Source organism: Oryctolagus cuniculus, chromosome 1 (genome assembly GCF_051225735.1).
Source record: "Oryctolagus cuniculus isolate XC-2025 breed Fujian yellow rabbit chromosome 1, ASM5122573v1, whole genome shotgun sequence".
Taxonomy (NCBI): Eukaryota; Metazoa; Chordata; class Mammalia; order Lagomorpha; family Leporidae; genus Oryctolagus; species Oryctolagus cuniculus.
In genome coordinates this window covers 92,181,218-92,206,739 of record NC_142867.1, presented here as the reverse complement: position 1 = coordinate 92,206,739, position 25,522 = coordinate 92,181,218, and the positions used below count along the sequence as shown (strand labels likewise).

Here is a 25,522-nt window from a genome sequence, read left to right as displayed (position 1 = left end):
TAAGAAAGGGAACCACAGAATAGACACCATTGGATTGTAAGTGGACACTGTGTCAAAATGGGCAGTGGCTTCTCTGGCTAATCAGTCTCTGCACAAATGAGGAAACAGAAATAGCCACTGACACAAAACACATGCATGACACGTGTGGGATCGGACCCAAGGTTTTGAGTCTCGAATTTTGTGTTTCCTGGACATCTGAAGCAGCAAACGCTCTGTAACTTTGTCAAATCAATGTCTTCTTTTCTTTACTCTGCACTTCCCATGAACTTGTTGAAGACCACTAGGATACATGGACTTCAAAATTTTTTTTGCATTAAAATAAACTAATCTTTCTTCAATGTCCTTGAGAATTTTTAAGCGTCCTTATAATGCCCATATGAATTGAATCTACTTTTGCTGCCACAGGAGAATAAAACCATTAAGATTGAAAAGCTTAACATCAGGGTGCTCAATGAGCCTGTCAATATAATGGGGTCTGCCGGAATGGGGGATGGGGGTGGAGGGGGTCTGCTGGCTGGGCTCGGGCCACTTGCCCTGGGACCTGGCTGTGGATGGTAGCTGCCTGGAGACAAGGGGACCTGCGCGTCTTCCCTTGTGGTGTAACCAGGATGAGGAAACTCTGACCCTGCCAGTTCCTGTGCCGTGCAGCCAGCTGCAGTCGTGGAGAGGATTTGAGCCCCCTCCAGTACCACCTGGGCTTCACCACACACGACTCTTTAGCTGTTTGCTCCGGAGAATAAGAAAGGTTGTCAACTAAGAGGTCCTGAGCCGTCCAGTGAGACAGACAATGTCACCAGCCCCACCATCAATCGAAGTCCTTCAGGTTAATGATAAATGACTCAAATTCATGGGAAGGTGCAAGAGTGTAGTTACTTTGGGCTGGCGCCGTGGCTCAATAGGCTAATCCTCCGCCTTGCGGCACCGGCACACCGGGTTCTAGTTCCGGTCGGGGCGCCGGATTCTGTCCCGGTTGCCCCTCTTCCAGGCCAGCCCTCTGCTGTGGCCTGGGAGTGCAGTGGAGGATGGCCCAAGTGCTTGGGCCCTGCACCCCATGGGAGACCAGGAGAAGCATCTGGCTCCTGCCTTCTGATCAGCGCAGTGCACTGGCTGCAGCGCACCAGCTGCAGTGCACCAGCCGCGGCGGCCATTGGAGGGTGAACCAACAGCAAAGGAAGACCTTTCTCTCTGTCTCTCTCTCTCACTGTCCACTCTGCCTGTCCAAAAAAAAAAAAAAAAAAAAAAAAAAAAAAAAAAAAAGATTGTAGTCACTCTGATCAGCTGCAAGGAAAGGAAGACAGCATCAGTGAAGGAAGTCATCTAACTGAAAGGGAAAATATAGACCATCTCATCCCTTGTACGACAGATTCTGACTCATCAACAGCCTGGAAAGCACTTAGAAACAGATAGTTGTGGTTCAGCGGCCACTGAACAAGAGTCTCTCGATGTTTCTCACGTGCTATTTGGGAACATCTCAGCAACCTGAGTCAAAAATGGAACCTGAAATTTTAAAAGAAGTAAGTGCTGCTTACTCGGCTGAGGAAAAAGATGCTGTGACAGAATCGGTAATAAATGAAGAGAAAGAATTCCGTGGAGCTCAAGCGTCTTCACTACTGACCACAGCTACTGATCACAATATTCCAGATTTTGACAGTGTAAAAGAAACTAATTTGCAGGATGGTAGTGTGTGGAAAAGATTATGTGACTCACTGTGCATTCAGTTTTCAGAATTCCTTGCTCTATGTCTTGGATGAATTATATATAATTTGGGGATTTGAATGCTTAAAGAATTCTGGTGATCTTTTAAAAGTTTTTGTTCATATTTAAAAACCAAAGATATTCAACAAAATATAAAATTAAAATTTTAACTCTGATGGGGAAATTGGATTTTTTTTTTTGCATCTTGAGTTTGTTTCCTTAATTATGGAGAAAAATTATATGATTTGTCTGATAGATGTGTATTTTTTAAAGATTTTTTTTTTTATTTGAAAGAGTTACAGAGAGAGGTAGAGCCAGGGAGAGAGGGAGAGAGAGAGAGAGAGGCCTTCCATCTGCTGGTTCACTCCCCAAATGCCTACAATGGCTGGAGCTGGGCTGATCCGAAGCCAGGAGCCAAGAGCTTCTTCTGGGTCTCCCATGTCGGTGCAGGGGCCCAAGGACTTGGGCCATCTTCCACTGTTTTCCCAGCCAATAGCAGAGAGCTGGATTGGAAGTGGAGCAGCCAGGAGTCAAATGAGCACCCACATGGGATGCCGGCCCATTAGGCTGGGGCTTTAACCCACTGCACACAGCGCTGGCCCCTAGATGTGTATTTTTTCTAATGGAGAGTTAAACATTTAGTTTTCATACAACGTGTATATATATATATATATTTACCTCTGTGTTGAATTTTGTGTTAGTTTTCCATTATTTTTAAAAAGTTTCAAAATACTCACTAACTTGTCTCATGTAGTAGTTCTCAAGAATGCAATTATCTAGAAATATTAGTATCTTTGCGGGGGGTAGAATCTCTAATTATTTTTAAGTCTCACAAGGATTTTTTCATGCTTAGAATAGAGCTGCTTTTTTCTTCACTTGAATGAGCAACAGAAAAAGAGACCTTCTATGCACAACGGCCCCAACAGCAGGTCTCAGGTGGACCTGGCCAGAGCCAGGAGCTAAGAACTCCATCCTGGCCTCCCACGTGGGTTGCAGGGGGTTCCTCTGCTGCCTTCCATGGCACATTAGCGGGAAGCTGGGTGGGCAGCAGGGCTGCCTGGACTGGAACCAGCACTCCACTGTGGGGCATTCGCCTAGCAAGCAGCGGCATTAACTCACTGTGCCACAGTGCTGGCCCTTTAGAGCGGAAAGAACTTCACTAATCAATATGAACAATGTAACAATTAGAAATACATTGAATGAAATTCAGGTTTTTGTGCCTCAGTTATATTTTACTATTCCCATCCATCTGCCACAAAAACTGAGTTTTACTATTCTCATTTATCTGTCACAAAACCATATATGGTTAAGTAATAAAAACTGGATTTTTAAAAATTTCTTGGAAGTTACTACTGAAGTATTAAAATCTGTCTTGATTGACTTATTAAAATAAGAGCATTTTCTAATAATGAAAAACAGCATGCGGTCTGTTACCTCTCAGCAAGTTCTCCTGTGAGCACTGGAATAAGAGCTCATAGAGGAACAAGTTGGCAATTGCTCAGTTGATACCAGGTTTCTTTCCTCCTTAGTGTCCTCAAGTATAAAATGAAAGAGTAGGAGTAGATAATCCTCTAGGCTTCTTTTAACCCAAGCTGTAGATAACTCTATGAAAATCTTAGGAATCTAGAAAAGTTCTAAGTTTTCTGAATGATGGATCAATAAGCATTCTGAAACATTTTACTGAAAATCAGTCTTTAGCTGCAGCTTGTGGAAAAAACAATTGTCAAACTGTTGGGCACATTGGTTGGAGTTTTGTTAACACAGAGGAATGAACACTAGTTCGTACGTACCTCAGGAATAAGAAATAACACATCCTTTGTGGGTTTAACTTTTTAAGTTTTATTTCCACAAAGGAGACAAAAGCCGTTTACTTATTCTGCAATTACAGTAGGTGGAAAGCTATCAATAAAATCCCATGCTTTCCCCAGTGGTTATGCAATCCTAATAATTAAATCTACACATCTGCTAAATAACAGCAGATTCAAAGTCTAGCAATTTACATGGAAGAAAACAGATGTCATTCTGCTATAATCTCTTCACTTTCACCATGAGCGCTGTGAATGCTGCGCACCCCGCAGTGATTAATCTATCAAAATACTCTACTCCATTTACTCCGTTTTATTACATCCTGTGTCACAGGAGATGGAGCAGCTGTTTCTGGGTAGCGAGCAAAGAACTTGTACCAAATAAAGCCTTCTCTGACTAGGTGCAGCAAACCAATGTTCCTCAATTATTAGAAAAGAGAGATCAAGTGTCTACAATGGGGTGATTTTCAGACTCCAGTGGAACTGTCAAAATCCACAGCAAAACTGGAAAATGACCTGAAACTTTCGCTGAATAGATGGACTCTCCCTTCACAGAAAAATGCTTTGCAATTCTACTCCTTCCTTCTGAGTGGAAAACTCAAGTTCATTTCCCTTTTTAAACACAGCAGGTTCTTTCTAATTAAGTTGCTATTAAGTAAAACTCCACTTGCAGGGGGGAAATGTAACATGTAAGATAATCCCAAATCTGGGATTTATCTTCAGAAGTTTATATGGAAAAAAAGTAGAGTTTATCATTTTAGGGAACTTTATTTAGTTCTGAAAATTGTTATCAAAGAGAACATTGAAAAATTGCTGGCAAGTTACCAAATAGATTTTTATTGATGCAAATGAGATCTAGAAGGGAAAGAATGTGAAGAAACTAAAATATATATATTTCATATATAGAGGGGTCTTCCATGTGCTGGTTCAGTTCCTACATGGCCACGAAGGCTGGAGCTGAGCCAATCTTAAGCCAGGAGTCTAGAGCTTCTTCCAGGTCTCCCATGTGAGTGCAGGGGTTCAAGGACTTGGGCCATCTTCTGCTTTCCCAGGTGCATTAGCAGGGAGCTGGATTGGAAGTGGAGCACCTGGGACTAGAACCAGAACCCATATTGCATGTGGGTGCTGCAGACCAGGGATTTAACTTGCTCTGCCATAGCACCAGCCCCCAAACTCCTATATTTAATGTGTTCTTGGGAGGAAACACAGATTTTCTTAGATGAGTGACTCAAACACTTGCGTATACAAGAATAATCTGTAATGCTAGAACATCTGGGGATTTTGATTCAGCAAATCTGCAATGAAGTTCAGGAATCTGGATTTTTAAGGTGCTTGTGGATTAATTCTGATTCAGGTTGTCCTTGGATGATTCTGAGAAATGCCGCCTGGATAATAGTGCAGGTGAACATTTATTGGAACTATGTTTCACGCAGTATATATACGTAGTAGGCACTCAACATACGTTTGCCAAAAACCTGGATTAAATTAAAGGCTCATATCTTTGAAATCAGACACGTGACTAGGTCAGAGTCCTTCCTTTCATTAGTATTTCCATTTCAGGCTAACAGTTCTTTCTCAGTGTCAGTTTCTAATCTATAAAATGAATATAGACATACCTACATTCCAAGTTTTTAAAGATTTGCTCCTGGAAGGATTTGTCTATCATCACTGCCTTCCTTTCAGCTGATTTCCTCCTAAACTCACTCATATCAGGATTTTGCCCCACTAAACAGCCACAACTGCTCTGGTAGTGGTAAAAAATGGTTTCCATGTTGCTGAATCCAGTGGTTATCTTGGGTCTTCATCTTTGTCCATTAGTAGAATTTACAGAGTGGTTCGTATCTTCTTCAGTAGGACTTCTTCACGTGTATTTTAGGTTTAAAATTTCCATTTATTTCTTCCACCTCACTTGCTGCTCCCCAGTCTCCTCTGTGACTTCTTCCTCTTCTTGCTCACCCATTAGCACTGTTGTGCCCTGGGACTTAGTCCCCGCTCCTGTTCTTTATCTACATTCACCGGCTGCTTTTGGAAACCACATCTGGTGGCTACCAAATTTATATCTTCATTCTAGACTTTTCCCCCGAACATACCAGAATCAAATGTTGAACTGTCTCCTTGACAACCTCAATTCAAATTTAGTGTTGCCAAACATGAGTAGCTCATTATTTCTCTGCTTCCCCAAACCTGCTGTACCTATGGCCTTCTTTTTTTTTTTTTAAGATTTATGTATTTATTTGAGAGTCAGAGTTACACACGGAGAGAGAAGGAGAGGCAGAGACAGAGAGAGGTCTTCCATCTGTTGGTTCACTCCCCATTTGGCCTCAACAGCCAGAGCTGCGCCAATCTGAAGCCAGGAGCCAGGAGCCAGAAGCCAGGAGCTTCTTCTGGGTCTCCCAAGTGGGTGCAGGGACCCAAGGACTTGGGTCATCTTCTACTATTTTTTTCCCAGGCCATAGCAGAGAGCTTGATTGGAAGTGGAGCAGCCAGAAAGTGAACCGGCACACATATGGGATGCTGACACTGCAGGCAGCAGCTTTACCGGCTATGCCATAGCACTGGCCCCAACATATGGCATTGTTCACCTCGGCCGATGGACAATTATTTCAGCTGTGTAGTTGCTCAGAATAAAGACCTTGCAGTCATCTTGATGCTGCTCTTTACATTGGACTTCAACTTTAAGCCATCAGGAAATGTCTTTGGCCCTCATTTTCCACCACCTCCAGTGCTAACATTCTGATGTGAACGACCATGATCCATAGCCTCAAATACAACAAAAGCTCAACTTCCCTGCTTCTACATTTGCCTCCCTAAAGATTATTCATCACGAGGCAACCAGAAGAATGCTTTGAAGGTATAAGTCATATCATACTACTCCTTTTCTTAGAACTGGTCAATAGCTTCTTATCTTATCCAGGGAAAATGCCAGGTTCTCACTATGACCTACTAGGCCCTCTAATACAATGTTAACCTTATCTCCAGTATTCTCTTACTAAACTGACATCTTTGCTGTTCCTGAAACTGATGTGACTGCATTAGCTGTTCCATCTACATGAAACATATTCACTGCAGGGATCCTCATGACTTTTACTCTTACCTTTTTCAAGTATTTGCTTAAGTTACTTTTTAGTGAGATATCTCCTGACCATTATACTTAAAAGTAACATGCCAACACTCTCTCTGACTCTCCACATCTTCCTGTCTACTTATTATAATATATAACATCTATCATTTCCTATCTTGTATGATTTACTATGGTTTCCATTTTTGGTTTATTGTAAACTCTAAAATAATATTTCTCTTTTACTTTTTAGTTCCTTGTTATATCCTAGCACCTAAAACATTGCTTGACACTTGGCAGTTGCTCAATAAATATTTGTTACATTAAAGAATGAACGAACACTCCCAATTTTGTTAATACAACACATTACTGCATTAAATAATTATTGAATCAGAATCAGCCCTTAAAGCATTCAGATCTGGCTAAAAAGCCCATGAGAGTTTTGCAGGCACGGAAAGCCAAGACACTGTGGTAAAAAAAATGACTTAAATGAAAGATCTCTGTGAGTAAGATCCCAGTGGAAAGAACGGGCCATCAGAGAAGGAGGTACCTTTCTCTGAAGGGAGGAGAGAACTTCCACTTTGACTATGGCCTTGTCTAAATAAGATCGGAGTTGGTGAACTCAAAAGGCTTCCATTGCCTTTGCAGCTCATGACAAGAGCCTTGGGTGATTACTGACATCATAAATAAGAGTGTCAATTGTTAAATCAACAACAGGAGTCACTACTCCCCATGTAGGATCTCTGTCCTTAATGTGTTGTACTATGCAAATTAATGGTAAAACTACTACCCAAACAGCACTCTATACTTTGTGTGTCTGTGTGGGTGCAGTCTGTTGAAATCTTTACTTAGTATGTACTAACTTGATCTTCTGTCTATAAAGATAATTGAAAATGAATCTTGATGTGAATGGGATGGGAGAGGGAGTAGGAGAAGGGATGGTTGTGGGTGTGAGGGAGGTTATGGGGGGAAAAGTCGCTATAATTCAAAAGTTGTACTTTTGAAATTTATATTTATTAAATAAAAGTTGAAAGTATTGAATTAAGATAGTCTCTATAAAATAAAAAGTTTGAAAGTAATTTAACTGGATGCTTAACTAATATACTTTTTAAAGAAAACAAGTGTAGTTTATTACCATCATAACATAAGAAAAGGCTGTATTCTTGTAGAAGGTGTATAATTTGTGAAAACAACATTTAAACTATATACTAGATAATATGGCATCTTTCATTAAGTTGATCAGAACAGATGGCACTTTGAAGTGTTTACAATGTGTTAAATGACCTCCAGCTTTACATATAATACCTTGTTAACACTTAAAAACAGCCATGAAGATAGCATTATCATTATTTTTATCCCTTTTTTCCGGATGAGGAAAGTTATGAATAGAGAGGCCAAGTGATTTTCTCAATGTTGCACAGCTATTGAGCTTCAGAACTGGAATTCAAGGGCAGGTGGCATGTTCTGAGTAAACAACCATATGGAGTCACACAGCCACTCAATGTCTGCTTTTATTCAAAATCCTTGTTCAGTGGCCGAAGATTTCCTCTCAACAGATGTGTCAGAAGTAGTTGGCTTTTATACTTTGCTGATACTCCATGTTGCTCTATGGTTAAGACTTAGCTCTGTAATTGCTAAGTATTTATCTCTATTTCATACATTTTTGACAGCTAGAGGCTAATCAAGTGCATGCCCTGAGAAAAATTTTTATATGTATATGTTATAGGCCTATTGGGTTCTTTCATCTTGGTCCATTTTCTTTTTTTTCTCCAGATATAACAGCTTGGCCTCAAACCAGCTTTCAAGGAGACCCAGATGGTGAATAATAATTTTAATAGATCCATTGTTCAGTTTTAAAAAGATATCAGTCTGGTCATTAATGAAAGCCAGGAAATTGCTTTACTATAGTGAAGTACTGTCAAAAGACCATTTATAAATTGTAAGGATATTACTTTTTCAATTAAATTTAAATATGATAATGAATGAAGAGAAAGGTGTACCAACTCATATTCAGAGGAACTTGTATAAACATAAAGGTGAGGAAAAAATGAAAATCATCAAAGTACTTATAATTTCTACGAGCAGGTACCTCATGAGCTCAGTTGAAGGGGTCAGTGCTAAATGAGTGCCGTTATATTTTAACCCAGTTTTCCTGGGTTACTTTTAATCTTTTGACTTATATTGTGGAGGTGTGTTATCTCCTAGAGACAAAATCTTTTATGGAGTTCAAATCCTGATTGAGGTCATCAGTGATTATGGGAGGATGCATAAATCATATTCCCTGTATTCTGGGTTAAGATTGGGATTTCAAGAGCCCATTAATAATGGTTACACTTTACTGTTCTCTATAGTTGGAAAGAAGCAAGGTTAGACTGCCCTGAAGTAGACAGAAAATGAAAGTTCACGCACTGACTTTCTGATAACCTGGAGAAAGTTACCTGGAAAATTATGATCAAAGTGGTAAAAATAGCCAACAATTTACTTTAAAAGCTCTAAGCTCCTTTTAGCTTTCAGCTTGAAACTGTGACAATGTTTTGAGCTTTGGAAATATATTTTGTAACTTGAAGTTATTTTTACAAGTGTAAGTTATACTATGAGATATGACAGGAAATTTGATGTCTCTTATCGAAGCATTAATAAATGTAAACATTTGTATGCAGTTCTTGTTTTCACAGGGTGTCCAGTGCTTTCTGCAAAATGGGGATCTTAGTGAATCCTAGAACATGAGCTCATAGATAAAACTAGAGCCTAGGGGGTGTTAGATATCCACTGTACAGTAAATAATGTTGTTGCCTACCCGGTATTTATTCCCCTTCTCCTCTTTTCCTAATGGAACGTTGGGGCGAGAAACCACCTACTCTTCTAGTTCAGGGAAAGCTACCCCTACTGTAGGGGAGATGGATTCTGATTGGTCTAAGCTATTTAATGTAATGAACTATCTTTGAAGACTGCTATTGAATCAGAAGTTGAAACATGACATTTTAAACAGATTGTAAGAAAGGACATATATTCCACAAGTGTGGGTGGGGTTTTTCTTTCTGTTTCCTGCTCAATATGAACAAGTGAGTGTGGAATTCTCATGGCCAAAGATAACTTGAAATCATGAGATCACTTATAGGTTGGAGCTGATACTGAGGAAAGCTGGGTGGAGAGAAACCAGAAACTCAGTCCTTGATAACAAAGTTGCACTGTCTCAGTGACCCACACTCAGAGCACCATACCATTGGGCTTCTAGTACTGGTAGATCATCCACAAACTAACTGGTTAAATCAGTTTGAGATTATACTTCACACTATTTGCACTTTGTGTTAGCTTGACCTGTAACCAAATATTATAGTCTGGTATGAAACCATGAGAATTTATTTCTGACAGTTCTGGAGGCTTGAAAAAGTACAAGATGAAAGTGCTAGCAGATTTGGTTCTTGGTGAGAAGCCTCTTTCCTGGTCTATAGCTGTCTGTCCTCTTGCGATGCCCTCACATGATAGAGAGAGAAAGCTTTGATGTCTCTTTCTCTTATAAGAACACTAATTCTAGCACACCCATTTATCTAAAATGAATTACCTCCCAGATACCCCACCTAATAGTATCACATTGGGGTGAAGACTTCCACACGGGAATTTTGGAAGCACACATTCAGTCTGTAACATTCTACCTGGAGTGCTACAAAATTCATGTACTTCTCACGTCTAAAATACATTCTTTTCATGCAAATGTTCTTGTTGCAGTGTCAGCTCTGAAGTCTAAAGAACCAAGTCTCATCTAAATTAAATATGAGTGAAATTTGAGGTATGATTCATGCCAAAGGAAAAATCCTCTCTTGTTTTTTTTTTTTAACTTTTATTTAATGAATATACGTTTCCAAAGTACGAATAATGGATTACTATGGCTTCCCCCCATACCGTCCCTCCCACCCACAACCCTCCCCTTTCCCACTCCCTCTCCCCTTCCATTCACATCAAGATTCATTTTCGATTATCTTAATATACAGAAGATCAGCTTAGTATACATTAAGTAAGGATTTCAACAGTTTGCTCCCACACAGAAACATAAAGTGAAAAATAATAGATGATTTTTTTAATGATGATGAAATCAGATCAGACCTATTGTCATGTTTAATCCCAGTGAGAGTCAAGTTGGGAGTTGATAGTTTCTTTTCTTTTCTTTTCTTTTCTTTTCTTTTCTTTTCTTTTTTTTTTTTTTTTACAGAGGATCAGTTTAGTATGCATTAAGTAAAGATTTCAACAGTTTGCACCCCCATAGAAACACAAAGTGAAATATATTATTTGAGTACTCGTTATAGCATTAAATCTCAATGCACAGCACATTAAGGACAGAGATCCTACATGAGGAGTAAGTGCACAGTGACTCCTGTTGTTGACTTTACCAATTGACACTCCTGTCTATGGCATCAGTAATCTCCCTATGCTCCAGTCATGAGTTTCCAAGGCTATGGAAGCCCCTTGAGTTCTCCGACTCTTATCTTGTTTAGACAAGGTCATAGTCAAAGTGGAGGTTCTCTCCTCCCTTCAGAGAAAGGTACCTCCTTCTTTGATGACCTGTTCTTTCCACTGGGATCTCACTCGCAGAGATCTTTTGCCAGAGTGTCTTGGCTTTCCATGCCTGAAATACTCTCATGGGCTTTTCAGCCAGATCTGAATGCCTTTAGGGCTGATTCTGAGGCCAGAGTGCTATTTAGGGCATCTGCCATTCTATGAGTCTGCTGAGTATCTCACTTCCCATGTTGGATCACTCTCCCCTTTATTTATTCTATCGGTTAGTGTTAGCAGGTACTAGACTTGCTTATGTGCTCCCTTTGACTCTTAGTCCTTTCATTATGATCAATTGCGAACTGAAATTGATCACTTGGACTAGTGAGATGGCATTGGTACATGCCACCTTGATGGGATTAAATTGGAGTCCCCTGGTATGTTTCTAACTCTACCATTTGGGGCAAGTCAGCTTGAGCATGTCCCAAATTATATATCTCTTCCCTCTCTTATTCCTACTCTTATGTTTAACAGGGATCACATTTCAGTTAAATTTCAACACTTAAGAATAACTGTGTATTAATTACAGAATTAAATCAGTCATATTAAGTAGAACAGACAAAAAAACTACTAAGAGGGATAATGTATTAAGTTGTTCATTAACAGTCAGGGCTATGCTGATCAAGTCACCGTTTCCCATAGTGTCCCTTTCACTTCAACAAGTTTCCTTTTTGGTGTTCAGTCAGTTGTCACCGATCAGGGAGAACATATGGTATTTGTCCCTTTGGGACTGGCTTATTTCACTCAGCATGATGTGTTCCAGATTCCTCCATTTTGTTGCAAATGACTGGATTTTGTTGTTTCTTACTGCAGTATAGTATTCTAAAGAGTACATATCCCATAATTTCTTTATCCAGTCTACCGTTGATGGGCATTTAGGTTGGTTCCAGGTCTTAGCTATTGTGAATTGTGCTGCAATAAACATTAGGCTGCAGACCGCTTTTTTGTTTGCTAATGTAAATTCCTTTGGGTAAATTCCAAGGAGTGGGATGGCTGGGTCGAACGGTAGGGTTATCTTCAGGTTTCTGAGGAATCTCCAGACTGACTTCCATAGTGGCTTGACCAGTTTGCATTCCCACCAACAGTGGGTTAGTGTCCCTTTTTCCCCACATCCTCGCCAGCATCTGTTGTTGGTAGATTTCTGAATGTGAGCCATTCTAACCGGGGTGAGGTGGAACCTCATTGTGGTTTTGATTTGCATTTCTCTATTTGCTAATGACCTTGAACATTTTTTCATGTGCCTGTTGGCCATTTGGATTTCCTCTTTTGAAAAATGTCTATTGAGGTCCTTGGCCCATCTCTTAATTGGGTTGTTGGTTTTGTTTTTGTGGAGTTTCTTGATCTCTTTGTAGATTCTGGTTATTAACCCTTTATCTGTTGCATAGTTTGCAAATATTTTTTCCCATTCTGACGGTTGTCTCTTCACTCTCCTGACTGTTTCTTTTGCAGTACAGAAACTTCTCAATTTGATGCAATCCCAATAGTTAATTTTGGCTTTGACTGCCTGTGCCTCCCGGGTCTTTTCCAGAAACTCTTTGCCTGTGCCAATATCTTGAAGGGTTTCTCCAATGTTCTCTAGTAACTTGATGGTGTCAGGTCGTAGATTTAGGTCTTTAATCCATGTTGAGTGGATTTTTGTGTAAGGTGTAAGGTAGGGGTCTTGCTTCATGATTCTGCACGTGGAAATCCAATTTTCCCAGCACCATTTATTGAATAGACTGTCCTTGCTCAAGGAATTAGTTTTAGATCCTTGATCAAATATAAGTTGGCTGTAGATGTTTGGGTTGATTTCTGGTGTTTCAATTATGTTCCATTGGTCTATCCTTCTGTTTCTGTACCAGTACCATGCTGTTTTGATTACAACTGCCCTGTAGTATGTCCTGAAATCTGGTATTGTGATGCCCCCAGCTTCGTTTTTGTTGTACAAGATTGCTTTAGCTATTCGAGGTCTCTTGTGCCTCCATATAAATTTCAGCACCAATTTTTCCAGATCTGAGAAGAAGGTCTTCGGTATCTTGATTGGTATTGCATTGAATCTATAAATTGCTTTTGGGAGAATGGACATTTTGATGATATTGATTCTTCCAATCCATGAGCATGGAAGATTTTTCCATTTCTTGGTATCCTCTTCTATTTCTTTCTTTAAGGTTTTGTAATTTTCATCGTAGAGATCTTTAACGTCCTTGGTTAAGTTTATTCCAAGGTATTTGATTGCTTTTGTAGCTATTGTGAATGGGATTGATCTTAGAATTTCTTCCTCAGCCATGGCATTGTCTGTGTATACAAAGGCTGTTGATTTTTGTGCATTGATTTTATACCCTGCTACTTTGCCAAACTCTTCTATGAGTTCCAATAGTCTCTTGGTAGAGTTCTTTGGGTCCCCTAAATAAAGAATCATGTCATCTGCAAAGAGGGATAGTTTGAGTTCTTCCTTCCCAATTTGTATCCCTTTAATTTCTTTTTCTTGCCTAATAGCTCTGGCTAGAACCTCCAGAACTATATTGAATAGCAGTGGTGAGAGTGGGCATCCCTGTCTGGTCCCAGATCTCAGTGGAAATGCTTCCAACTTTTCCCCATTCAATAGGATGTTGGCTGTGGGTTTTTCAGAGATTGCTTTGATTGTATTGAGGAATGTTCCTTCCAAACCCAGTTTGCTTAGAGTTTTCATCATGAATGGGTGTTGTATTTTATCAAATGCTTTCTCGGCATCTATTGAGAGAATCATATGGTTTTCCTTCTGCAGTCTGTTAATGTGGTGTATCACATTGATTGTCTTGCGCACATTAAACCATCCCTGCATACCAGGGATAAATCCCACTTGGTCTGGGTGGATGATCTTTCTGATGTGTTGTTGCATTCTATTGGCGAGAATTTTATTGAGGATTTTTGCATCTATGTTCATCAGGGATATTGGTCTGTAATTCTCTTTCAGTGCTGCATCTTTTCCCGGCTTAGGAATTAAGGTGATGCTGGCTTCATAGAAAGAATTTGGGAGGATTCCCTCTTCTTCAATTGTTCTGAATAGTTTGAGAAGAATTGGAGTTAGTTCTTCTTTAAATGTCTGGTAGAATTCAGCAGTGAATCCATCTGGTCCTGGGCTTTTCTTTGTTGGGAGGGCCTTTATTACTGTTTCAATTTCTGTCTCAGTTATGGGTCTGTTTAGGTTTTCGATGTCTTCCTGGTTCAATTTAGGTAGGTTGCATGTGTCCAGGAATCTATCCATTTCTGATAGGTTTCCCTGTTTGCTGGCATACAAGTCCTTGTAGTAATTTCTGATGATTCTTTTTATTTCTGTGGTGTCTGTTGTTACATTTCCTTTTTCATCTCTGATTTTATTGATTTGGGTCTTTTCTCTTCTTTTTTTAGTTAGTTGGGCCAATGGGGTGTCAATTTTGTTTATTTTTTCAAAAAACCAGCTCCTCGTTTGGCTGATTTTTTGTAATGTTTTTCTTGATTCAATCCTGTTGATTTCTTCTCTGATTTTAATTATTTCTCTTCTCCTACTAGATTTGGGTCTGGTTTGCTGTAGGTTTTCTAGATCCTTGAGGTGAATAGAAAGCTCATCTATTTGGTGCCTTTCCAATTTCTTGATGTAGGCACCTATTGATATAAACTTTCCTCTTAACACTGCTTTTGCTGCATCCCATAAGTTTTGGTATGTTGTGCTGTTATCCTCATTTACTTCCAGAAAGTTTTTGATTTCTCTTTTGATTTCTTCTATGACCCATTGTTCATTCAGGAGCATGTTGTTCAATCTCCATGTGTTTGCGTATGCTCTAGGGATTCCTGAGTTGTTCATTTCCAACTTCATTCCTTTATGGTCTGAGAAGCTGCATGGTATGATTCTAATTCTTTTGAATTTGCTGAGACTTGCTTTATGGCCTAGTATGTGGTCAATCCTAGAGAAGGTTCCATGTACTGCTGAGAAGAATGTATAATCTTTAGCTGTAGGATTGAAAGTTCTGTATATATCTGTTAGATCCATTTGGGCTATAGTGTCGTTTAAATCTACTGTATCCTTGTTGATCTTCTGTCCTATTGATCTGTCTATTTCTGAGAGTGGAGTATTGAAGTCCCCCAGTACTATTGTATTGGGGTCTAAGTCTCCCTTTAAGTCCGTTAACAAATCTTTTAGATAAACCGGTGCCCTGTAGTTAGGTGCATATACATTGATAATTGTTATATCTTCCTGTTGAATTGATCCCTTAATCATTATGTAGTGTCCCTCTTTGTCTCTCTAACGGTTTTTGTGGTAAAGTTTATGGTGTCTGATATTAAGATGGCTACGCCTGCTCTTTTTTCATTTCTGTTGGCATGGTATATCTTTTTCCAGCCTTTCACTTTCAGTCTGTATGCATCTTTGTTGGAAAGATGTGTTTCTTGTAAGCAGCAAATAGATGGGTTTTGTTTTTTAACCCAATCAGCCAAACGGTGTCTTTTAACTGGACAGTTCAGGCCATTCACGTTCAATGTGACTAATGATAAGTGGTAACTTTGCCCTGCCATTTGCCAAAGATAAGTTCTAATATATGCTTTGAATTCCCTGTGATCTTTTGCTGTGAGCTTTCCTTCCTTGGTTTCCTTCCTTTACCTTCTTTCATATTGATGACCGTGTTTCTTTGTTTCTGTGTGTAACACATCTTTAAGCATCTTTTGCAGGGCTGGACGAGTGGCAACAAATTCTTTCAATTTCTGTTTGTTATGAAAAGTCTTTATTTCACCTTCATTCACAAATGATAGCTTTGCAGGATATAATATTCTGGGCTGGCAGTTGTTCTCTCTTAGTACCTGGGCTATATCTCGCCATTCCCTCCTAGCTTGTAGAGTTTCTGATGAGAAGTCAGCTGTGAGTCTGATTGGAGATCCTCTGAGAGTAATCTGACGTTTCTCTCTTGAACATTTTAGGATCTTTTCTTTATGTTTCACTGTGGAGAGTTTAATTACAACGTGCCGTGGTGAGGGTCTCTTTTGGTCGTGTTTATTAGGGGTTCTGTGAGCTTCATGTACTAGGATTTCTCTGTCCTTCTCCAAACCTGGGAAATTTTCTGCTAATATCTCACTAAAAAGGCCTTCTAATCCTTTCTCCCTCTCCATGCCTTCAGGAACTCCTAGAACCCGAATGTTGGGTTTTTTAATAGTATCCTGAAGATTCCCGACAATATGTTTTAGATTTCTAATTTCCTCGTCTTTTCTTTGGTCTGACTGTATCCTTTCCTGTTCTCTGTCTTCTAAGTCCGATATTCTCTCTTCTGCTTCACCCATTCTGTTTGTAAGGCTCTCTATTGTGTTTTTCATTTGATCTATTGAATTCTTCACTTCAGTCACTATCCCAGTTTCCTGTTGTACTAGTTGTTTCGTTTCATTTTGATTCCTCCTTAATATTTCATTTTCACGAGAGAGATTTTCTATCTTGTCCATTAAGGATTTCTGTAGTTCAAGAATTTGTTTTTGAGAACTTCTTAATGTTCTTATCAATTTTTTGAGATCTGCTTCTTGCATTTCTTCTATGTCATCATCCTCATAATCTTGAATTGGGGTGTCTTTTTCATTTGAGGGCTTCATGGTGACTTCCTTGTTTTTATTACCTTGGTTTTTGCGTTTGTTATTTGTCATATTGGAGATATTTGGTTTCTTCACTGTGGTGCTTTTTCTTGTTATACTATGACTCTAGATTAAGTGGACTATCTGTTTTTGATGGAGCCTTAGGGCTTGAGATGGGTGTGGCCTGAGAGCTCTGTTTGGTGTGCCAAAGGTGACACTCCCAGGTTAGGCGTGGTAAACCTCTCTCTCTCTCTCTCTCTCTCTCTCTCTTTTTTTTTTGATTCAAAAGGGAAGTTATTCTGCACAGCTGAACAAAGTTGGAGGTAGTTAGCAGGCAAATAATATACCCACAGGAGCCAGAGATCAGAAGCTCTTTCCCAAGGACCACACAGGGAATCTGTTCGGCCCTTAGAGTGGGCTCAAATTCTCCTTCAGTCTCCCACTGGGTTGCCAAAGTTACGGAATTGTAGCGTCTCTGGAGAGTGCTCACGTGAATTCCGTGAGTTCTCTCCCCCACCGTCTCTTTTTTCACAGTCTCAGTTCAGTAGCACCATAAATTTACTAAGTCCTAATCTCCTGTTAATTCGCCCCACCCAGAGTCAGGTTTTACTGCTAGGCTCAGGGCCGGTGCAGACCTGAGGTCGCTCTGCTTATGACATATGTCCAAGATGGCACCTGCTCTTTGTCTTGCTCGCCCTTGAGAGGTGAGCGGAGAGAGAGAAACCCGTGTCCGTACCAGTCACCTTTTTTTTTTTTCCCTCTCTCTCTCTTCCAGTTAGCTTGGTGAAGTCCCCCCCGCCCCGGGGGTCGTTCCCTCTAGTCTCCTCTCTCCGCTTGCCTGCCGGTGTCTCGGGTTATTGAGGTTCGGCTCACCTCGCGTTCCAGCGCTGGTGTGTTGAGTCTGCCGCTGATGTCCCGAACTGTGGGCTCCCACGCTCTCCACGCAGGTCTGCTCCCCTTCCAGCGCCGATGTGTGGACTCGGAGCCCTGGACGTCCCAAGTCTCTCCGCTGTTGCACTCCCCTTCGAGCACTTGCGCGCAGACCCTGCAGCTTGCGCAGCTCAGTCCCGCGGCTCGGCTTCCGCGGCTCAGTCCCGTGGCTCGGTCCTGCGGCTCGGCTTTCGCGCGCGGTGGGCGACCTTGTTCTCCCAGTAGGTCCTCCGATTCACGCCCACTGGATCCAGAAGAGTTTTGTCTGCAATATTTTCCTGGTTCTTTTTTCTGAGGCTACCGTAACTCCCCTTTTATTAAACTAAATTTTCCCGGACTATCGGTGCGCGCCCTCACTATTCCGCCATCTTGGCTCTGCCTCCGAAAAATCCTCTCTTGTAGTGAACCTGTAAAATTAGAAATCTCCTTGCAAAATGCAGTTGTGGGGCAGGCATAGGATGGATGTTCCCCTCCAAAAGGAAGAAATTTGAAGGAAGAAGGTGGTGATGGATCCTAAGCAAGTCCAAAACCTAGCAATACAGATACAGCTAGGTCTTTTTTGAAATGATTTATTTGAAAGGCAGTTAGAGGGAGTGAGATCGAGAGTGAGAAAGAAAAAGAGAAACATCTTCCATCTGTTGGTTTACTCTCCAAATGGTTGCAATGTCCTGGGTTGGTCTGGACCAAGTCAAAGACGTGAGCCCAGAATACCATTTGGGTCTCCAATGTGGGTGACAAGGACCCAAGCAGTTTGGTCATCTGCAGCTGCCTTCCCAAGCAAATTAGCAGGGAGCTGGATTAGAAGCAGAGCAGCTGGGATTCAAATCAGCACTCTGATATAGGATTCCAGTGTTGTAGGTGATGGCTTAATTTGATGTGCTGTAATGACAGCCCCACTATTAGATTTTAAGGCTCCCGTACAGTGTTGTTTATTTCTGTGCTTTGCTTTCTGTACCCACTGGGCAAGCAGTCATGCATCCATGGCTTCACTGGGTGCTGGTGGCTTCCTCATACTCTGCTTGGCATAGCTAGAACAATCAATGCTCCAGGGCACCCTGACTTCACAGTTCTGGGTGCTTGCCATCTTATCTGTTGAAACTGTGGCAAGAGCTGTGCTCTTTGAAACCAAGGAGGGAGCCCTAATGATCTCAAAATCGCCTTCAGGTCATTTCTCCCTTGTCTGAGAGAATAGTGCATTTTTGCATCCATACACCTTTGATCCAGTACTATGGGCTCTAAGATATCCTTCATTTCATCCCGTCATTGACCCCTTTAGTTTAAACTGGCAGTGTTTCCACGTAGGTGATTGGTTAGGTTTGTGGTTCATACTCCCACTTAGTATCCTTATCAGATTGTTGTTAGCTGCATTCTTTGTATTCTTTTTATTATGGATAGGGAGAGACTTTCCCAAATCTTTGAATTCTGGTTCCTTGTTTGCTTAACAATTTCTTCTTCAATTCATTTCCCTCTTATCAGATTTTATAATAAGCCATCAGGAGGAATCAAGCCATCCCTTCAACATGTTGCTTAGAAATGTCTAGCTCAATATCTAGTTTCATTTCTCACAAGTTCTACCATCCACAAAACTCCAGAACATAAAAACAATTCAGCCAGGTCCTGGTCACTTTGCACCAAGGATCATCTCTTCCACTGTCCAGTAACATGTTCCTCCCTTCTATCTGAGGCCTCCCAGGATGCCCTTTATCCTACCCGGTTCTACAAACATTGTGTTGGTGATCATTTATACATTCTCTAAGAAGATGGAATCTCTCCCAGTTGTTTTCCCTTTCTTCTGGAGTCCTCATCAGAATCACCTGTGATATTCTCTTCACAGCAGCTTTGGCATGCACCTCAAAACTCATCAGCCCCAATCCATTCCCTAGTGTCAAACCTGCTTTCACATTTTTTAGTATTTCTTCTCAGTACTAGATTCTGTCTTTGTCAGCTTGGAATGCTCAATAAAACACAAGAGACTGAGTGACTGGGATAACAGACATTTCTTTTTCCCTCTTCTTGTAGGGGCACTCATCCCATCATGGGGCCTTCCCCCTCATGACCTCACCTAAACCTACTTCTTCCACAGGCCCCACCTCCTAGTACTATCACATTGGCCTTTAGGGATTCAACATAGGGATTTGGTGGCTGGGTGAATGGGCATGATTTCTGTTCATGGCAAAGTGCTTGTGATTTGATAGGAGATTTGGAGCCCCACAGCCACACACAATTGGAGATGACAGGGCCATAATCAATTGTCCTGTTAGAATCTTAGGTGAAGATTGCATTTAGCAGATGTTGGGAAGAGTTCTTGGGAAGGGAGAAGGAAGCAGGAAACAACCCTAGAGCAGAATTATTTTTTATTTGCAGGGAGTGAAGTTTCATGGAAGGAGAAGAAGAGCTGGGTGAGGAAATACTTGACTTGTGTCTTGTTGGGCACTGACCTCTTTGCAGCACTTTTGGAGAGGGGGTGGCTTAGAGTCTAACGGTTGCAGTGAGCAGGGCTTCAGGCAGAGCTGGGAGGAAGTGTTCCTCAGGAGGGCCTCCTCAGCAGACAACAGAAAACTCAAGACAACTTGGCTAATCCTCCACCTGAGGTGCCAGCACTCCGGGTTCTAGTCCCGGTCGGGGCAACGAATTCTGTCCCGGTTGCCCCTCTTCCAGGCCAGCTCTCTGCTGTGGCCTGGGAGTGCAGTGGAGGATGGCCCAAGTGCTTGGGCCCTGCACCCCATGGGAGACCAGGAGAAGCACCTGGCTCCTGCCATCGGATCAGTGCGGTGCGCCGGCCGCAGAGCACCAGCCATGGCGGCCACTGGAGGGTGAACCAACGGCAAAGGAAGACCTTTCTCTCTGTCTCTCTCTCTCACTGTCCACTCTGCCTGTCCAAAAAAAAATATATATATATATATACCAGAGTACATTGGAGGAAGCTGACCCTGGAAATGGAGGAGGCTTGTGTGCATTTTTTTATGTAAATTGGTTCCTTTCCATTTTTACTTTGGTAGGAAAGATTTTTGCCAATCTGGGGGGAGGGGGTATTTTTATTGTGATCAATGCTCAGTCTTAATTGCACCCTTCAAGGAAAGGAGTGGGTGCTTCGAGCAGCTGCATTCTGTGACATTAGGAAATCCCAGTTCTCCCTGGAGGTGCTGCAAACCTGGGCGCCACCTGAGCTTTGTGAGAAGCACACTGAGTTTTCTCCATAAGACCCAGATTTGGCAAACTTTTTTTGAAAAAGGCCAGGTAGTAAATATTTTAAGTTTAGGGGGCTGAGCACTTATTATGGCAGAGAGTAACCTGTGTTAGTTGTCAGTTGCTATAATTGAATATCTGAAATGGAGTAATTGATAAGGAAAAGAAATGGATTTCTTAGAGTTTGGACACTGGAAGTCCACGGTCAAGGGGCTGCCTCTGGTGTGAGCCTCTTTGCTGATGGGAAGTCTTCAGAGTCCTGAGGCGGTGCAGGGTATCACATGGTGTAGGGCACATACCAGACACAATGCTAGACTGGCTTCTATAACAGCCTCATTCTTGAGATAACCCACTCATCGGCAATGGATTAATACATTCAGGAGGGCTCTGCCCTCATAACCTAATTATCTGTTACAGGGCCCACCTCTTTCACCTCACAGTGGGGAGTCAGCTTTAACATAAGTTTGGTGGGGACATTCAATCTATGACCCAACCATAGACCACACATAAAAAAATGAGTGTGTCTGGGTTCCAATACAGTTATATTTAATGGATACTGAAAATACAATTTTCAGTTGTCACAGAACATTATTTAAAAACAAATTTCAAACCGCTTAAAAATGTGAAAATCACTTTACATATTTGGACTACATAAAAGTCGGTAGTGTTTGTTGACTCCTGCGTTAGACAGTAGCAGGCACTAGGGGGCAATGAGCCTCTCTTCCACGAAGAGTGAATGCCGATCTCCTAATGCCCTTCAGTCTCCTCATCGTTGAGGGCGAGTTCCCTTAACTGAATCACCTGGGAAGCACATCCTTCGCACAAAGGCAGGCATTCATTTTCCTCTGAGCGAATGCAGGCTGCTCTGGTAATGAGGAAAGGCCATTTTCCCCTGTAAGCCTGGGTTTTTGTGTTTCGTCCTTTGTGAACAACAGACCACCCTATTACTATGCTGAGAAACGTTTGGCTCTTCCTCACCAGTCCGGAAACTTGGCCAAATCACAGAACAACCATGCTGGTTGTCAATGGCTGTACTTTCTAGTGCTGGGAGGAATGATGCCAACTATGATTAAATTCTTTTGATTTCTGGCCTCCAGCTGATGGGAACAATGAGGGGTGGTCTTGCCAATTTCTCCTAACACATACTTAAAATTGGTTTTAAACACAAATAACGTTATATTGCCCATATTGTTTTCTTGTTAAGAAAAAAATCACTCAACAATGTAGCCAACATTTTTCCTTATTATCTATAACATTATTTTAAGTACATTATTTCACTGTAAATTATAAAACAATTTGGTCAAATGCTCTAATTTTGGCTTTCAAGTAGTTTTCAATTTTTTTTAATATGATAAAACTTGTATGGTGAAATTCCTTTTAGGTGGATCTTTGAATGGATTCATTTTGGCTGTTTTAGGATGAGTTCCCAGAAATGCAATTGCTGGAGTAAGCACATATTGAAGTGTTTTTGATCAGCATCACAAAAATGCAATCTAGAGTTCCCTTGATCAATTTATATCTCATTAGCAATAAATGAAAGTATGATTTTTCTCTGATTTGTAGCATAAAAAATGTAATTTGCTAAGGAAGTTCAAAGTTTTAAGTACAACTTTCTATTATATATATCGTTCCCAGTGTTGTGAATAGTTAATGGGACAGGCCACTGTCTTCGTGATTGCTTATTCTCAGTTTCCAGCGTGATGCCTAGCATATTGTAGATATTCAATAATTTGATTTAAAAAGAGAGCAAGAGCGAAAACAGACAATATTGCCAATATCCAAATGTGTACTTCACATACTTTCATCAATTATTCAGTTACTTTGTTAGAGAATATGATCTGATTACATTTATGAGCTCTGTTTTTTCAAATCTATGGTTAGTAATATACTGTTTTTTTCCAAATATGATTTAAAATGTAGAAGAAAAGACAGAATGATTATAGTGGAAGATTATTTGAAATTTTATTTTGATATTTCCTATCCCTTTTATACTACTGGAGATATTTCTGTTTTGGTTTCTTTCTCTGAAATCCAATTATGTAATTCATTTGGTTAGGGCCATATATCTTTTATTTGGGATGTGTGTAAATCCAAAGATTTGGAAATATTTTCATGTTTTGGATGCTTATACAAGTTGGATAGCAGCAAAAATAAATTGTCTTGGACAAATCATAAATGGAAATCTCCTTGTCGTCAACAGTGCAATTAAGATTTTGCTGTCACACAGTAGTTGCAGCTGTGAGTTCAAATGAAGAAATGCCTGCAAGGGCAAGATTGTCTCTTTAGATTGATACCCTACTGCTACATGATTGTCTTAGTTGACTTAGAGACCCTGCAGTGTTGAGTAAAATAATTGTCTATTTACACAAAGTAATTTCTGACTCTGAGGTCACTTGCAGTTTATAGAAAAGAGAACTTTTGGTTTTACAGAAGTAACACTTGTGTGAGAGCAGTGGGGAAGAATAACAGGTACTCTGGGTAGCACGTTTTTAGGGGAGCCTCCTCTTCCGATAAGAGTGTTGTAGATTTAAAATACTGACATACTAGGGGAAGCATCATTGTCTGTTTTGTGCAAGCATCGATCAGTGCCTGGCACATTTCAAAGTCTCAATAAATGTTTGTTGACTGGAGTCATCCTATATTTGCCTTCTTTAATCTGGAAATCACATATTTTCTGAGTGCTTACAAGATGCTTGGTGTTTCTTATCTTTTTGTTTGTTTTAAAGATTTATTTATTTGAAAAAGTTACAGAGAGAGAGAAAAGGCATAAAAATCTTTCATCTGTTATTTCACTCCCAAAAGGGCCAAGGTGGGGCCAGGCCGAAGCCAGGAGCCAGGATCTTCTTCCAGGTCTCCCATGTGGGTGCTGGGCCCAAGGACCTGGGCCATCCTCCTCTGCTTTTTCCAGGCACATTATCAGGGAGCTGGATTGGTCGTGGAATAGCTGGGACTTGAGCAGGCGCCCATATGGGATGTCAGCTTTGCACACAGTAGCTTTAACTACTGTGCCAGCGTGTAGGCCCCATGCTTGCTGTTTCTTTCCTTTCTTCTCTCTTTCTTTTCTTTCTTTCTTTTTGGTGTTTTAAAGTTACATAATTTCTGTCTCAAGGGGCTTATAGTATAATTGGAGAGACAGAAACCCAATGCACATGAAAGCCTACTGGTTGAGATTAGATCCAGATCTTAACAGCCACAAGTTGAAACTGATCTGCTTATCAATATTTCAAATATCAATAAGTGTGTGGGCTCTTGCCACGAATTCAGAGAAGAATTCTGAATACTGGCTCAAATAGACCAGGCAGCATGGTAAGTTTTTTTAAGCTTTTTATTTAGTGAGGGAAATGCCTAGGAGAGTGAGAGCTCTGTCTAAGGGAGAAAGGGAAGTCCGGAGATTAGGTTGGGGCCATACCGAGCAGAGAGCAGGCCAGCAGCCATGTGCAGCATTTCATTATGAGAGCTACAAGCAGCTTAGCAGGGTTGCAAAGCAAAGGCAGAGAGAGCAGGCGGCCCGAACGCCTCGCACCCCAAAGGTGCTGGCCAAAGGGGATCCAGGGCAGCCAGGGAAAATAAGGGAAGGGCCCACTGTGCTCCAGGCTTTTTATCCACTTCCAAAGGGGAGTGGTTAATTAGTGTGTTTGGCAGGTGGGTGTACAGGCGTGCTCAGGTAGGGGCATGAGATCACACAGGGATGTGGTGAAGGCGTGGTCTTCCAGCTCACAAATGTAATTAATTTTATCCCATCTGCCTGCCTACATCATAAAGATCATCCTTACAACCAACACAATCATGTGTGCTTCAACCTGCTTTGAAAGAAGCCGCTTAAAAGTACAAAGAAAAATTCTGTGATAATGAGTGACTGGACTTCCTTCTTCTAATTTTCTTCCCCCGAATCCCAGTTTTATATTTCTGCTAATTTTAATGTCTTTTGCTAGATTAAATTATTTCAGCAGCTCTCATTTGGTGCAGGCTGAAATTAAAATTTTATTGGATAGCCCTGATAGATCAATGAGGTCCACATTGGCTTTGATGTTTATCTCGTTGAGAGGTGGTGTCTGTATTTGCTCCTTTCAAACGTGGGCAGGATCCATGATTGCTTTGACTAGTCAACATGGCAGCAGGGATACTTTCCCAGATTTCAGACTTTAAGGGATTAATAGCTTCTCCTTCTTGTATCTTAAAACACCCACTCTTGTAAACTGAATTTCCAGATAAGAAGTTAGATTACCCTGCTGCAAACACAATGTGGAGCAACTCTGAAACAACCAAGGGTGGGAGAATGACCCTGCTTTCCAGCCTCTTCCATAAGATACCAAATGGAAGACAGAAGATGCCTTGGATCCTCTATTGCAATCCAGCCACCAGCTGAATACCAGCAAGTGACATTCAGCACCATGTGCAGGAAAAGAATCAACCAGCTGAGCCTTGCCTATTTTGCAACTCACATACTGTGAGATGACTGGTTTCAGACCATCAGCTTAGAGTGATTGGTTACATAGAAATACATAAATGGGCATAACAACAGTTTATGAAACAGCAGGAAGCTGGAATAAGGAGTGGAGCTGTCCCTGTACCCAGTCAATCTGATATGTGGATGTCCCAAGGTGCTAGGTAAATGCCTGCCCTAAACATTTTTTTTTAAAATGGGTTTCGATGTGATTATGCTTTCCATAATGTTTAATAGCAGTAATTTTCATTTAGTCATCTTTATTGGTCAGAGTGGGCTTAGAACGGGCCATCAAAGAAGGCGGTATCTTTCTCT

At 41.0% G+C, this 25,522-nt stretch overlaps 1 pseudogene; it reads left to right on the top strand.

The window, feature by feature from the left end:
- The first annotated feature begins 1,442 nt into the window (after positions 1–1,442).
- On the top strand, positions 1,443–22,185 carry LOC103350694 (protein kintoun pseudogene; annotated as a pseudogene).
- The last annotated feature ends 3,337 nt before the right edge of the window (positions 22,186–25,522 follow it).